The sequence below is a fragment of the Hordeum vulgare genome, chromosome 1H, assembly GCF_904849725.1.
Source record: "Hordeum vulgare subsp. vulgare chromosome 1H, MorexV3_pseudomolecules_assembly, whole genome shotgun sequence".
NCBI classification, from domain to species: domain Eukaryota; kingdom Viridiplantae; phylum Streptophyta; class Magnoliopsida; order Poales; family Poaceae; genus Hordeum; species Hordeum vulgare.
The window spans coordinates 516,327,577-516,335,123 of record NC_058518.1 but is presented as its reverse complement, the minus strand read 5'-3'; the positions used below and the strand labels follow the sequence as shown (position 1 = coordinate 516,335,123).

The following is a 7,547-nucleotide window of genomic DNA, read 5'->3' as shown; positions in this document are numbered from 1 at the left end:
TGTGTCTACCACATGATACTACAACCTATACTAAAATTTCCAAGTACCTAAGCAGCATGCAATTGGGCAAAGAAAGGTGAAACTACCATGCATCGAAAAACATAGGAAATAGTATGATCAAAATGACTTGCCTTGATGATAGTTGTCTTGATCGAGCGCTTCTAACTAACAAGCTTCGCACTCCGGGTGATCTACCGATACAAACAAATACACACCATAAGCACTACAATCAAACAACAAGTAAAAATAACATCACAAGTAACTAGTTGCTATGGCCTAAGTGGAAGAATTCACTACACGTCACTAAGGCAGAAACTTGTTTCTGTTAAAACCCCAAGTAAAAATATTTAAAAAAAATTGAAACTTCTACCACAGTAGTATATAATCACTAGGAAGCAGTAGCCAAAAGAATCAACTCAAAATCATTTTTTAAACTCCTAGAATAAGCAAAACAAGGTTTAAACTAAATCTGATCTAATTCAAATTTAGAATTTCAAACATAGACAAATTATATGTTTTTAAAAACTAAAGAAAAATTGGGATCAACTGGAAAAAGAATCAACCTCATTGGACTTCGGGATCAAAAGCTATGCTCAAAACAAAATTGAAGCTTTTCTGTTTTTGGAACTAAACAGAAAAAGAAAATAAATACTAACAGACACGTGGCAATCCCTGATTTGCTGCGGGGGTGTGTGCTGCGGGTATAATGAGCAAACGGCCGAAACTTAAGAAAATCTACGGCTAAAAATGAGTGGGGCAGAAAACCGTTCGGGTTTTTACTTAAAAACCGAAGGGGTACCTAACTTCTAATCTAGCGCGTTGGTTCTTGATCTAACGGTGGAGGAGGGGGCAGAAAAACTCACCGCTGTGGAGATGAACTCTGGCAGGTCTGAGGCGTCGGCCGAAAGTGGTGGAGATTGGGGAGGTAGCTCCGGTGGTCGGGGACAGTAGCGGAGAGGACCAGGCGATGGCGGAGGAGTTCCTCCGACGATAGGAGGTGACGGCGAGGCAGCTGGGGGCCGAGGGGAGGGCAGCAGGGCGGTTTGGGGCGGCGAGACAGCGGGGCGAGGTGGGGAACGGGGTGCGGCGTGCGGTGGGGGTATTTATAGGGGGAGAGGGGGCCTCGGGAGGGAAGGAGGAGGGAGATCCGGGAGAGGGGATCGTCTCCGGTGAGTTTGGAAGGGAATCGGTGTGCGGTAAGGAAAGAGAAGGAGCGAGAGGAGATTGGTGACCGACTCGGGGTGGGTTCGGGCGATGGGGTCCCACGCGTCGGTGAGGGAGAGAGGGGTGACTGGGGATCGGTCACCCGATCCGGAGGGATTTCGGATCCCGGCTAAGGTGCGATTCCGCCCAAACACTTAAATGCCGCCAGCGGCGGTTTCCTAATAAAAAAACGCTATCTTTCCTATTTTTCAAAAACAGAAAGTAAAAAACTGATCAAAAGGAATAAAATAAAATCCAAATATAGGGGTATTATATACCGAAAAAATCAGAAAATTATCCTCTACTCGATTAACATTTTTCCAAGGCAAAAATAAAAACTTTAAAAAAATGTTTTTTCAGAAATTCCCCTAAATGCTTTATTTCTTTTTGGCAATTATTTTCACGATAAAACTTTGGCTTTCTTGGCTCCAAATATTTCAGAAATGCCTCGCACTTTGGAGGGTCATTTTCCTCCGCTCTCTCTCTTGCGTGCAAGAGATTATTTCCCGGCACTTCTCGTGTGAAAAAAAAGAAATGCAAAAGCAAAAGTCGAAAGAATTCAAATGCAAACTTTATTTAAATCGATATGCATAGATGCTTAGCTACAATGTAAAACATTCCCAATTAGGAAAATTTGGATGTTACATATATTGTCTTTGACCACTTTCAATCCAAGAATGAATTTCAAATATAACTAAGAACACATAAAATTGATCAAATATACGATTAAATAAATCTATTACAATCTTTACAACACAGATGTGCTACAATACGCTACTCTAAACCGAGTAAGACTTCACAGCTTCACAGATGTGCTTCAATATGCCACGGAAGCGGTCGATGTACGGGTTCACGGTCCGCCCGATCTTCGCCCACGCGCTCTAGTGGTAGCTGGATGTCACAGGCGCGCGGTACATCATCTTCAGCACCTGAATAATAACAGGTGAGCAAGCCAGGAAAAACGACCAGTAAGTGAAGATGCATTGGAAAAGCAACTATCCGCATAACAAAGTTGCAGCTGCTAAAGGAAGTGCCGCTAGCTGAAGATTGATGGTTGTTAGGTGTACACTCAGCAATGGCTTGAAACATGCTGCAAAACAAATCAAATTGTGCCTCATGTTATTCCCCAGCTATGTAGTGAATGCATGGAAGCACTAAGAACATATATAAAGATCAGATGTGCAGAAGATAACTTACGTTCCAGTATATGAATGTCTGCATGAAGTTGCGCCACCACCTGCAAGATAACAAGGTGTTGTAAGTCATAAGATCCATTAACTAAGATGAAATAAAGTCTCCATGATTCCAAGGGAAATCAGATCAACATACGAGAACAGCGATATGATCAGAAGAAACCCCATGGCAAGTTCGGCATTTGAGCTAAGAAGGCTGAGCGAGGTGTTGTTTGTCTCCACCCAAAGGCAAGGCTCTTCCAAGTATCCCCTAAACAACATAACAGAAATTCAGAGATAATTCGACAGATAACTACAGGGCAGTGGAGACTGGTTGCGCCGCAAACTACACAAATGAAATTCACAGAGATTTCGACAGATAACTACCTATAGAAAGACAAGCGGGAAAAGTTACGCCTTAGGAATCTGGCAACATGATCAAGCGCCCAGCAGAACACAGTAGGGCAGCAACTGTGAAATAAAAAAAGAAGATCAGAACTTCTAAAACATATATATGGAAGTTTCAGAAAACAGATATCAGAATCATGAACTTGCAAGAGAAAAGCTATATATTACTCTTTAAGTGCAGCTGAGATGTGACGAGCAACAGAGAGAACATTAAATGGATAAAATCCTTGGCTCCAAGTACTGACTGCAACTAACTCTGAATTGCAGGCATGTTCAATTCTCTTGGTTTCTTTATGCACAACAGGAAAAAAGGTGAATTAGATCAACTGGGTCATCAGGGCGAGAAACACAACAAAAATAGGATGGACCATTCAAGGTTCAGGTAGGAAGGTATTTTACCCCATAAGTACTGTATAAAGAGTATCTTGAGGAGAGGACTGTTCCCAGCAACGAAAGCTTGCAAGCTCTGTCTGCGAGATGTTTTGGCAAGATCGGAAGCATTCCCAGACCAGCAACAACCAGTACCTGATCAGATGGAAAAGTTTGAGCATGTCATGTTCAACTACAGTGCACCAACAAGCAAGAGATAAAGGTAAGAACCAGGGTAACATGCACAAGTGATGTAACGAAACCATTGTGATAGCATTTATATATAAGAGATGATTTTCCAATGCAGAATGAAGGTGTTGATAAGGAGAAGACTAAAAAGGGACATGCCATGTCAGATTGTCTCCAAGGATCGCCGTAATTGTAGGAGCAAACTAGGTTGTCCACAAGGACCGTCGTAATTGTAGGAGCAAACCAGGCTGTCCACAAGGACCGCCGTAATTGTAGGAGCAAACTAGGCTGTCCACAAGGACCTCCGTAATTGTAGGAGCAATCAGAACCAATGAATTTTCTCCTTTCAGCAAATATTACACAATTACGCATTCATACAGTAAAGAGAAAGGTGTCTTCTTCCTTACCCAGGCAGTTACAGAGAAATGTATAGTCCGTGCATCGAAACGTAAAGGATTTGCAGCCCCTGCTTGTGGTGCTGCTGGTGGCGGGGCAGCTGATGTGAAACTAGAACCTACACACATGATATTGATATGTATGAACTCAGGTGTCAAACACAGTCCATGAAATCGTTGGATCTTATATGGCTAGTAAAAGTGCAGTATGTTTTACCTGAATTGCGAGCCCTGACATTCTCACTGGATGCTGAAGGTGAAGACCTTATGTCTGGCCTGCTCGGCTGAGTGGAACCAGTGGTTGAGATAGGCTCGACCACCAAATCACGATCCTATCAAGTCAAGAAAGCAAACCAAACAGATTTAGATATTATGATGCTTTGCGGGATGTGACTCATAGAGGTAATTAAGAAACAATCCAACTCAAGTGGCAAACTTCTTTTCTTCAATTTCTAAAAAAATTGACAGAGTAAAACTAACTCCCCCTGCACAGTGGAAGAAACATGTCCATCCACTTAGCAGATGGTTTGTTGGAGCAATTTAACTAAGGTTTCCCTGCTGACGAAATTAAACAGGTTTGAACGAGCTTGAGCTCAAGATGCAGCAATAGGGAGCACCAGAGGGTTGTGTTATCAAGTTACCGCACCCCCATCTCATTAATCGGACAATAAGTCGGAGTTGGGAACAACACTTGCAGACTTATGACAAGGAAGCCTTCGCAATCCCCGACCCACAAGTCACGATCTTATCAAGTCAAGGAAGCAAGCCGACCAGCTTTAGTTAGACACATGACCACCCTTTGCAGGATATGATTCAAACTCACAGGGGAATTCAGAAATGGCCAGATTCAAGTGGATAACTGGTTTGCCATTTTCTAGACTCTACGACTTCCAACATGGAGTGAAATATCCTAACCCCACAGACAGAGAGGCAGTAAAAAGGATATGTCTATATCTGCCAAACAGCTGGTTTGTTCGTTCAAGCAAAGTAATCATGTGCCCTCCATGTTGGAGAAAAAAATAACATGCTTATCTGGAGCTGAAGCTCGAGATGTAGCCTTGCCATTTTCCTATCTTCAGTTCACTAGAGGCCATTGCCTTTCTCTAAAAAGAAGGATCACTGTGAAAACATTATACTTTCAGTATGTAAGGCCTTAATGACATAATCATAAGCAGGAACCCACTGTGAACTTTCAATATGAAACATTGACTCAATAGTGTGCATCAGCCTGGAATGAATATCTATCAGAAGAGTAGAAGTGTCTATTATACACCGCAAATTATACATAATATATCTATCAACATTATTTAGTTCTGAATGTTCTATCCAAGAAGAACCACACTGATGGAAATTTGAAATGCAGCAATTTCCTCTGCTGATCAGGAGGGTTCACAATGTGATAGTACTTGATGGCCTGGTACTCCGAGTCAGGGATGCCGAGGTGCTCGCTGTCGATGTCCATGAGCTTCATCTCGAAGTCGGCAATCTTATCCTAATCTGTCCATCCATCCATCCATCCAGATCGAGGTCACCGACATAACCACAAGGAGCAAAGGGGAGAAAATAGATCGAGCGGAGGGGTCGCTTACTGGACGACTCGAACATGGAGGTGACGGTGTCGGAGCCGTCGTCGGCCTTGATGGTGATGATGTCGTTGCTACCGGCGCAACGGAGCATCTTGGCCATGTTGCCGAGGTTCATGCCCATGGAGAGGTTGCGGTCGCAGCGGTAGTGCTCGAAGCCCTCAGAGCGGAGGAGGAGGGTGACAAGCGTGACATGAGAGGAGTCCATGGCCTGCAGCGAGAACCCGGTGCCGGAGCAGTCAAAGTTGGTGTCCGTCACCAGCTCCATATTCAAGCAAGTAGTAGTACCATAGTAGGCTACACACACATTCAAACAACTAGAGAAGCACAACATGAAAAAGTAAACTGTTGAGATCAGTGACTACAACTACTGAAATGAAGCGATTCAACCATCAGGAAAATGAAGCACAACTACTGCTTGCAAAACAGAAACAAAACCACGACCCATTTTGTCTCAAAACAAATTCAGCAACCGCGATGAGATTAAGAGTCACCAAGCCCGATCGTGGAGCACGCGCCGAGAATGGTTAGCATCCATGTTCAAATAAAATGAAATCAGATGGTCAGCATCCATGTTCAAAAACTAGCAAAACAAAAAATCAGCTGCTACCTGAACTTGTTTTGACTTTGTACTGATTAAACCACTTTTCAGTTTCTTCTTCACTTGGATTGCAGGATTGTAAATCTACACATATATTCTCTGTGAGAAAGACAACTCAAGAGAATATGTCATTCAAATAAGAGGGGGAGTTGAAGGTTGTCTTAGTTGTATTCACCTCACGTCTCACAGGCCCAAAATTTAACATGACTGTATGATTACAGTAATAAGGATTGATACCTTTTAGTTGGTCAAAAAGTGAAACACGACGGCAAGCGGCGCCATGAGAATTCACAACTAATAGCCAAATGCATTCTGAGACGTTTTGGTATCCATAAATCTGTGAGACATCGAAATGGCGTACGAAACCATGCTAGGCGCATATCCGAATGGATACTGAGAGCTCCTCGTAACAACATGATTTGTTCTCATTTGCGCTCTCCTATAACCGCACTGCATCAAAATGTCATCCTTAACTCCTTGATGCATGGAAACCAATTGATAAATGAGCTATGTTGTGTCAAAATAAATCTTATTTCATTTTTTGGTCATTTCTCGATGTATAGGAATCACAAATGAACATGCATATGCTACTATGCTTAAACACGAGGAAGCAAGATGGGCTCTAAAGTTTGTATTCCCAATTCCAAAACTACCACCACTCCCCAACGTATTGTACGCCTTGTCAAAGCCGAAGCAAAACGGAACTCGAATTCAGGCCGGTTCGATCCCCCGAGGCGGCAACGATGGGAAAATTAACAGTGGTTGCTTAGTGTGCTCTGCTTAGAGTTTTCATTTCACGCTACATATTTTCACCGAGAATCTGCAGCTGAATTGTTACTGCTATGGTAGTGTTGGAGAACGTCGCATGGGAAACAAAAAATTTCCTACGCGCACGAAGACCTATCATGGTGATGCCCATCTACGAGAGGGGATGAGTGATCTACGTACCCTTGTAGACCGTACAGCAGAAGCGTTAGTGAACGCGGCTGATGTAGTGGAACGTCCTCACGTCCCTCGATCTGCCCCACGAACTATCCCGCAATCAGTCCCACGATCTAGTGCCGAACGGACGGCACCTCCGCGTTCAGCACACGTACAGCTCGACGATGATCTCGGCCTTCTTGATCCAGCAAGAGAGACGGAGAGGTAGAAGAGTTATCCGGCATCGTGACGGCGCTCTCGAGGTTGGTGATGATCTCGTCTCAGCACGGCTCCGCCCGAGCTCCGCAGAAACGCGATCTAGAGGAAAAACCGAGGAGGTATGTGGTCGGGCTGCCGTGAAAAAGTCGTCTCAAATCAGCCCTAAAACCTCCGTATATATAGGTCGGAGAGGGGGGACCTTGCCTTGGGGCTCAAGGAGCCCCAAGGGGGTCGGCCGAGAAAAAGGGGGGAAGGACTCCCCCCCAAACCGAGTCCTACTTGGTTTGGTGGTGGAGTCCTTCTTTCCTTTCCCACCTCCTCCTTTTTTTTATTTTCTCTTTGATTTTTCTTCCAATGCGCATAGGGCCCTTTTGGGCTGTCCCACCAGCCTAATAAGGGCTGATGCGCCACCCTCAAGGCCTATGGGCTTCCCCGGGGTGGGTTGCCCCCCCGGTGAACTCCCGGAACCCATTCGTCATTCCCGGTA

The 7,547-nt window shown here is 44.2% G+C and overlaps 2 pseudogenes; both read right to left on the bottom strand.

Annotated features, from left to right (window-relative positions):
- Nucleotides 1-1,982: 1,982 nt before the first annotated feature.
- Nucleotides 1,983-3,713, bottom strand: LOC123403181 (annotated as a pseudogene).
- A 1,139-nt stretch (nt 3,714-4,852) lies between these two features.
- On the bottom strand, nt 4,853-5,587 carry LOC123403169 (annotated as a pseudogene).
- Nucleotides 5,588-7,547: the final 1,960 nt, after the last annotated feature.